General features: G+C 41.5%; 1 pseudogene; it reads left to right on the forward strand.

Annotated features, from left to right (window-relative positions):
• The first annotated feature begins 5,066 nt into the window (after positions 1 to 5,066).
• On the forward strand, positions 5,067 to 6,105 carry LOC127770271 (uncharacterized; annotated as a pseudogene).
• The last annotated feature ends 2,430 nt before the right edge of the window (positions 6,106 to 8,535 follow it).

Genomic DNA, 8,535 nt, shown 5'->3' on the forward strand with positions numbered 1-8,535 from the left:
CATGAAACTCATCAAATGAACTCAGCCAATAGGCTGCCTTCGTTCCCTTGCGCTGGGAATTAATCTCTTCGGCACGTAAAACAGAGTGATTTATTAGTGTATAATTAATTAAGTATTAGCTTTTTTTGAAAAAAAGAGATTAATGTGAATTTTTTTAGTAACTTACGTACATAAAATTTTTGTAAAAAATACACCGTTTAATAGTTTATAAAGAAGAGCTTGAGTTGAGAAAGCCAACAAAAAGAATACAACCATATATAGAAGTAACCATAAACTAACAGCGTTGCAGAGGATCATCCAAATCCTGAAGACTGAAGAAGCTGTCAATTTATGGTGTATTAGCTAGATAGGTCCCCTCTATTGCCGTCCTCAGCTAGTTTTAGCCGATCTCATATTTGTTTAAGCAGCCGGACTGCCGAGCATATATGCATAATATATTTTCTGACGGCTGGGGTTCATGCACTGCCATGCATCTGGTCGATGAGTCCATGGCATGCATGAATCATGGCATCTGGTCGATGAGTCCATGGCTTGCATGAATGTGTGAGTAATATATTGGTGCTTCCAGATGACACGGCAGGGGAAAGGGAGAAGAGAACATACTACTGTATATATTATGCATTCACTATTTGTACCCAAAAAGAGAAACCCTGTCCTCACTGTTAGCCTGTCCAAGCTTATGCTGGTTTGGCGTTTCTGTGTCCACATTTTCTTCTTACTGGCCTGCTAGGTTGCGAGGATACTGCTTCTTTGCTCTTATTTTTTTTCTTCTTAAGAAATGGATCTGTCTGTTTCAATAGCCGACATATGCGTTTAAGAAATCTATGTCAAGCTTTTGCACTGGCCAATGGCATTATTAACTACTCCCTGTCGTAAAATATAACTATCTTTAGCATATGTATTAGATACTCCCTTCATCCCATTTTAAGTGAAGTTATGAGTTTCCGTGTGTAATGTTTGACCGTCCGTTTTATTTCAAAATTTTATGATTTTTTTAAAAAATTAAGTCACACATAAAGTACTATTCATGTTTTATCATTTAATAACAATAAAAATACTAATGATAGAAATAATCTAATAAGATGGATTGTCAAACATTAGACAGGGAAGCTCACAACTGCACTTAAAATTGGACGCAGGAAGTATGTTCTTTTTTCTTTTTAAAAAACCTATAGTTTGTTTGCTATCAAGCGATGTATATATTGTACGAATTACCACTGCTAGGAAAACCATTTTCCTAGACAAGGTACTACCATTTTTCTAGCCTGCAAGATGGGAAGGGGAGGCTAGATGGCCGACCGCCTGGGAATTTGGTGATAGCATATTGTGAAGAAACACAATTGTGCAATGGCATTTTATTGAACTTGCATTTTTCGATTGCAATTTGTAAAATCAATTGCTTGTTAATGGAAAAATATAATGTAGAGTATTCCTCATTTTCCTATCAAGATAAAAAATCACATATATTTTGGTTCCAAAATTTTACTATACATCGATCGGTGATGGAAAATACAGACGATATCGTAAATTTTGATCGGTGATAGGTGACAGCATAATTTACGACGGAGTGTCACAGGTCCGATTTCCCTAGATTCCAATGGTACACTACTATAGACCCTATTTTTCTGTGCGGTTGAATCGATTATCCCGTGCGGTGGCTCGGCCTGCCTGCAGCGCCTCGTCTGGGAAAATCGGTATTTTCGCGTGCAGGCGGGCCAACGACACGAGATAATCGATTATCCCGTGTGGTCAAATTATACCGACCGCACGGGATAATAGGTTATCCCCCACGGCTAGCATGTGCTAGGGCGACCGCACGGGATAATTTGTGCCATCAGTTTGTGAGCTAAGATCAAGCGTGCATTCATAGATGTCTCATTTCTCATGAATAAAGTAGTAGGTATTTGGTGTTTTACTTTCTAATCATGTAAGCACTTGCTATAAATAATATGGCTCATTGGTGTTAACCCCAATGTTTGCCAAGTTTGTTTTGTTTAGAGCAAGGTTAATAGTATAGCCAACTAGTAGCTCCAATTCATCTATAGCTAATCTAATAGCCAATTCATACAATAGTTACTTCCTATACTATTAGTATATGGTTTCACTGTCATACACACATTATGTCTTGGAGTCCGTGCTGCAGCTGGCTACATATCTGTAGCCCGCTGCTCTTCTCTCTCATCCTTTATCTCATTAAAATATGTTTGTAGCTGGCTAATAGTCTGCTATTGCACCTGCTCTTATGTTCAATAAAGTTCAGGTTTTGAATAAGTGTGGAGGAGATATCCCAGCTTCTGATGTGCACATACTCTAAAAATTGATGAACATCTGAACATCTGATGTGCACTAGACTCTGCAAAAAATTGCAGAGTGATTGGGCAGTCGAGTGGTTCAGCCGAACCAACACTGGCCCCAATCACCCTCAATTTCCACAGATAAGCAGGTGAGCACGTCTATTATCTGTATATCTCTACCATGGTATGGTACTAGAGCTGGAAATTCAGAAAATGATTGGTTCAGGCATAATTGAAAAGATAAAATCTCCAACTAATGAAATTCTTCCTATGATTAACCTTGTATATTTATTATTCTCAGCTGAACTTGTACTTGTGAACAATTATCCATGTTTAGGGAACCTTATGCATCTAGCTAATTGCTATATGTGAGATGATTAAAGATGAAAGAAATTCTTGCAATATTTGTCATGACTTAAGGGAATTTGTTTTTCAAAATAAAATTTTGTTTTAAAAGCTCATTCCTCTAATTGACTTTATTCTATACCTACTGGGCCATATGCAAGTATATCAATGATAAACCTTATTATACATATGACTGCTTGGCATTATATTGAGCTTTGTCAAATGTATGTGACTCGTGTTAAATATCATTCATACTCTCATGATCAAGGGGTCATTTCTATTTTTTCCACATATATAAATAAGCTAAGCTTCTACATTGGAAGTTGGCTTCCCACACAAATTCTATTCAAATAAACTCCTACTTTAGACTATGCTTTCTTCTCCTAGATCTTGTTGAGTCCATATTTTTGGCTTTGCAATATATATGACACAGGTATGTCACAATTTTATCCCTACCGAGCTCCACATATTAGCCTTAGAATAGGAAAAAGTTCTGGCACAATTTGCCTTAGTGAGGACCCACAAAGACAAAATACTTTGAGTGTCAAGAGAGAAAGTCAATATGAGGAAAAGAGCTAGTTTGCGAAAATTCATAAAATCCCACGAGTCTGACAGGTGGAGCAAGAAGGACTGGAATCGAGATCGTTCCATTTATCAATTACTCGAGATGGTAAGTTAGCCACTGATAGAGTTCACAGGTGCAGGTATGGCTTTGAATAATTTATATGCTTGAATTATATCTTAGAGAAATTAATTCTACACTAACCTTTACTCAGGGACGAGTAAAGAGCTATGTGTGGGGGGTTTTGTTGGCAGTTATTAAATGACGATTCTATACCGCCAACATCTGCATAAAGTCCAGATAATAAAACATCCAACATAGTGATAGGTGTTAAATCTCACATATTCCACAAGTGTTGGTGTATATTTGTATGCAGGTGTTAAACCCCGAAGTTGGAAGGGAAATCAGACATAAGTGAGGAGAAACATGTATCCACACAAGGATGGGTTGTGAACTTCATCAAAATACCAGAGAATCAGCCTGAAACTCCGAGAAATGGATAGAGGAGAACCAGGAGAGGAGATGGGCCGAAGGCCAGGCCAGGAGGGCCCAGCACAGGTTCGGCCAAACCCCGGTAAGCGTCGTTGGATCCAAGTTTTGGCGTGGACGCTCCAGATGCTCTCCTGATGACAGTTGCGGGGCAGTTCGGACATTTCCCCTTCTCACAACCGTCATAACTGCCCTATAAATAGACCTCACTCCCTCACTTCACACAAACACTTCCAAGCTTGAGCTGAATTATAAGAGGCTCTATTGTACTATATTGTATACTAGAATAGGAAGAGAGTAGAGTAGAAGAAGTTGAAAGAATTCCGGAGGTGTCGGTAATCTTCTCTCATTTCTTTTATTCTGTTTATTACTCTGGTTTCAATATAACTATCTTCCTAAGTAATTTAGATTTATCTTGTGAGAATTATCTATTGATTAGTTCCTAAATAGCATACGGGATTATTGTTCACTATAATCAACTAAAATATAGTTATTACTTTGGTGAGTGATAGACACTAAAGTAGATTTTAATTGCTTAGACGTGGTGTTTAGGTAATTGTTATCCAGTAATTGCTGCGTATGCCACAGTACATTTGAGGTAGGTGTAGAGGTGGTGACAGCCCTCGAGATTACTTAAGTCCTCTCTGTCCAGGTATGTAGTAGAGCGACATCCGGTAACAAGGGGTTGCTAGTGCCTAAAGTATTGCGTTAGGATTAAACTTAAGATTTCCCTAGACATTGTCTCTCACTAGTAAATCCTCTCTATCCTAGCCTATCCATTGCTTGGTGTCCTTGGATGAACCGGAGGAAGATCTGACCACACACGTTCCCTTGGATTCGATACCCTTGGAATACTCCATAGGGGAAGTGCTACATCGGTATATCCGTGCACTTGCGGATTTTACCTGTGACCGTAAGAATTACCAACGCAGGAACCACATCACCATCCTAGGAATCTTTTTTTCTTCTCATCCACCGGTGCATTTTGGTCGACCACCTCTCCGTCGGAGACTCCGTTGCCCGTCTTGTACTGACTCGTCTCACATATTGGGCAAGAGTCTAAATCCGCGAATTCCTTGCGGTACAGTATGCAATGATTTTCGGCAAAATTTGATACATGACACCGAAAGATTGCGGCATTTGCTGTTAGACACCCAAAGATCGTGTATTTGCTCATGGACACTGCAAAAAAGTGGTAATTAGCTGCTAGACACTCCTCCCATTATTTTATTATTTCTGGTCAAAATGGAGAGTGAAACTTTGGTTAAAGACAAGTTTGCCCATGGGCCCACTTGTCAATCTCTCTTTCTCGGTTCTTCTTCTTCCTCTCTTTCTCTGTTCATCTCTTTCTCATTGCGCCGCCGCCAAGCTCCGCCATGGCTGAGCCGTCGTGCGTCGTCACCGTCAGCGGTGAACCCCGGCTCTAGTGTCGACCAAACCGAGAGAGGAAGCCCTCAATCTCTTCGTCGCCCTCAAATCCCTCGCCGGCCATGAAGAAGACAACGCCCGCTGTCACCATAGAGCTATCTCCATCTCTGCCTCACCACCGTTCCATACTCACCTTAACATGCCGAAGATTTTTCCTTTTGATTCCATCCTCTCTCGTGCAGCGGATCGACAGGAACGTCGTTGTGTCATCCCCGGCCTTGGAGCGCGCTTTGCGCGTCGCCGCCTTGACATCGTCTCCGTTCTGGATGCAGTGGACCGTTGCAGGCCGAGCCACCACGCCATCAGCTTCACCTCGACCTTCTCTCCATTTACCCCCAAGTATCCCATCCAATGGCGCAGCGATCTTGGAGATCGGGATTATCTTCTCCAACTCCAGCCGCCGAGCTCCATCTTCGATTTCTCCCTCTCCGGTGAGTCCCAATCCGATTCATTGCCATGTTAGCCTCGCATGGACCTCTCTAATATGAAAGACATGAATGCATGGCAGTCCTTTGAAGAAATCGAGCCATCGTCGTTCATCCAAGGTGAAGCGCCGCTGCCGAGACATTTCGCGAGCCATCATCGACGACCAAGCTTTGCCGACCTCATCCGTGCGCTGGGATGCCGCCGTGCGTCATCACCGTCGGTGATGAACCCCAGCGATGCGACGCCGCCCCGCCATGGCCGAGCCATCCCGGCTCGGGCTAGCCGCCGTCGCGAGGAAGAATGGGGAAAAGAAAGGAAGAGAGAGAGGGGAAGAACAGTACGTGTCCAAGGGCATTTTGGTACTTACACAGCTCTTTATCTCTTGACCGGAAATAATAAAATAATGGGAGGACTGTCCAGCAGCTAATTACCACTTTTTTTGCAGTGTCCACGAGCAAATACACAATCTTCAGGTGTCTCACAGCAAAGGCCGCAATCTTTCGGTGTCCTGTAGCAAATTTTGCCATGATTTTCACATGCATGGATCTTTTGAACACCTAGAGATAATGGACATATCAATTTCTTCGCTTGATATGTGTTCGTCGGCAGGAGGTTCGGCTTAGGAAGCATAACTCTCAAAATATCCATCAAATCATTGAAGCTTGTCTCCGACCATCCATGTCTGGCCTTCAATCTGAGAAGTTCAAGCACAGAGCGCAACACTGCATAGTCCTTGACGCATCCTTTCGTTTCGTCGTAAAGAAGCTCTTTCGCTGCTTTTTCAACGCCTCCCAATTGTCCAACCCTCATCTTCTACCAATTAGGACCCTTGGTTCAACGTGCCACAACATATCTTCCAAATCAAAATCAATATATGCATCGTCTATACTAGAGTCACCGCATTCCGGGATGGTTCCCTGTGACATGTCTTCGATTATAATATTTTCTGCATCATCAAAGCAGAAATCATCAGCCTCTTCGTTACGACCGTCGACTTCCCCGTGAAAAGTCCATATCTCGTAACCCTTCTTAAATCCTTGCTCTACGATGTGTGACAATACTTAATTCGGATCTTGCAGCAAAATTTCATTCTTGCAATCTTTGCATGGGCAAAAAATGCCCCTCAAATTCTCCCTCATAGCATGTGCCTTTGCCAGCTCAACAAATTTGCATGCTTCCTTCAAGAACGTAGGATGAGCTCTTTTCGTGTTGTACATCCATGTCCGATCCATGACCTAGAATACATCTTGTCATGAATACATCCATGCCCGATCCAAAAATGAGTGTATTTAAATAGAGGGAACTTATCAAATAGCAAATTAAAGTTTTACGGACAATTTAAACAAGCGTACATGAATTTTAACCATTAATAAAATATTGTCCATTTCTAAAAAATGAAAAAAATCGTCCTTTTACCCGAATGAAAATAAATTTAATGGAGGCAAACCCAACTTTTCAATTTGGATACTAAATACTTTTAAAAAACATGTAATGGAAACATTATATATTAGCTAAAAAATCACAAAAAAACAAAAAGTGCCTATACTATTCCATTTATAAAAGTGCAAGTTCCTTCGCATTGCACTGATGAAAACTGAAAAAAATGGAAGCAAATGAAGGAGAAGAACAAGCTCTACACCTTTTATATGGAACCCAATAAAAAATTTAAGGTCAAAAACCTTCCCCCTTAATTTGTGAATGTTTAGGAGAGAGAAAACACCGATATATATGGCAACGGTTAGGCTGGGAACTTATATAGGCCCCCGACCATCGCAAGCGGTCGCCTTACGTGGGCTGCACGGGATAAAGCATTATCCCGTGCGACCCACAGCTCGGCGCCGGTCTTTGGCTTGTTCCAGGCGGAGCTACTTACGGCCCGCCTAGAAGCTATCGGTGTCGGCGTCCAGGAAAATCTCGCGTGTAGTAGTGGCATGTGGCCGATATCGTGAGTACCTGTGACATTTATATAAAATAGCATATTTGTAGTGATATGGATCTAATTAACCCTTTTATGTAACCAATCAGTTGTCTTTTTACGCTGATTTTATCTGGGCAAACAGTGGTTGTGTGCTTCGTGCGAGTGCGATGTGGGGAGGAGTGAGACTTTTGTCAAGTTTTGGGATATACTCCAATCCTGATGTCCTACATTTTTTAAACCCACATACTCTAGTTTTCTAGGAAGAAAATAGCGTGTTTTAGGTCCTCTTTGTCTAGGTTTACAAGCCAATTTGTAAGCAAAAAAAATCTAAATCTAAACAACAGCTTTTTTATTTGTTTTTTTCTCTAAACCATAAGTCACTCTATAACTGTTAAACCAAAAGTTAGTTAGGCCGAAGAAACTTTTTTAACCTTACGTGAAGTAAAAGTGTGACTCTAACATTAAACTTAAGATTTTTTTTCAGGGATTGAACTTAAGACTTTAAGTTCACTAGATTATAAATCACATAAGCTAAAAGGATAACTTAAAATTTCTCAAAAAAGAAAGGATAACTTAAAAGCCTAATAAATCAATCTAAACAAAAAAAAAACCCTTAAATTGGTCTCGAGGCAACACGAAGCCTTTGTATCCAGATTTTCCATAAAAGATGCTCTATGGGCCTAAATTTGTGTGCAGATTTCAGCCCAACGTCCGCACGGAGCTTAATTAGTTCCCACCACCACTTGAGCCGCCGCCGCTATTCATCCATGGAGCCGGCGGCGACCGGTAGCAATGGATGGATGGTCGGGGCCTTGCCGAGTGCCGGCCGGTGGCGGTGGCCGGAGTCGAAGAGCGCCGGCGTACGTGGGTTGGGAGTAATTTCCGATCCGTGGAAGGCGTGCACAACCACCGTACAGTACGTGCCAGTAACGTATACCGCTCCACTTTGTATCTCCGTTGTTGAGTACTTCATTTTCAGGTCATTGAATCGCTGGAGTCGTTTGATGATTAATTGCAAGGCACGTACCTGTAGGCTCGAGCTAATTAAGCTGCAGCTAGCTAGCCAGCTCAAG

Source organism: Oryza glaberrima, chromosome 1 (genome assembly GCF_000147395.1).
Source record: "Oryza glaberrima chromosome 1, OglaRS2, whole genome shotgun sequence".
In the NCBI taxonomy this organism is placed as follows: Eukaryota; Viridiplantae; Streptophyta; class Magnoliopsida; order Poales; family Poaceae; genus Oryza; species Oryza glaberrima.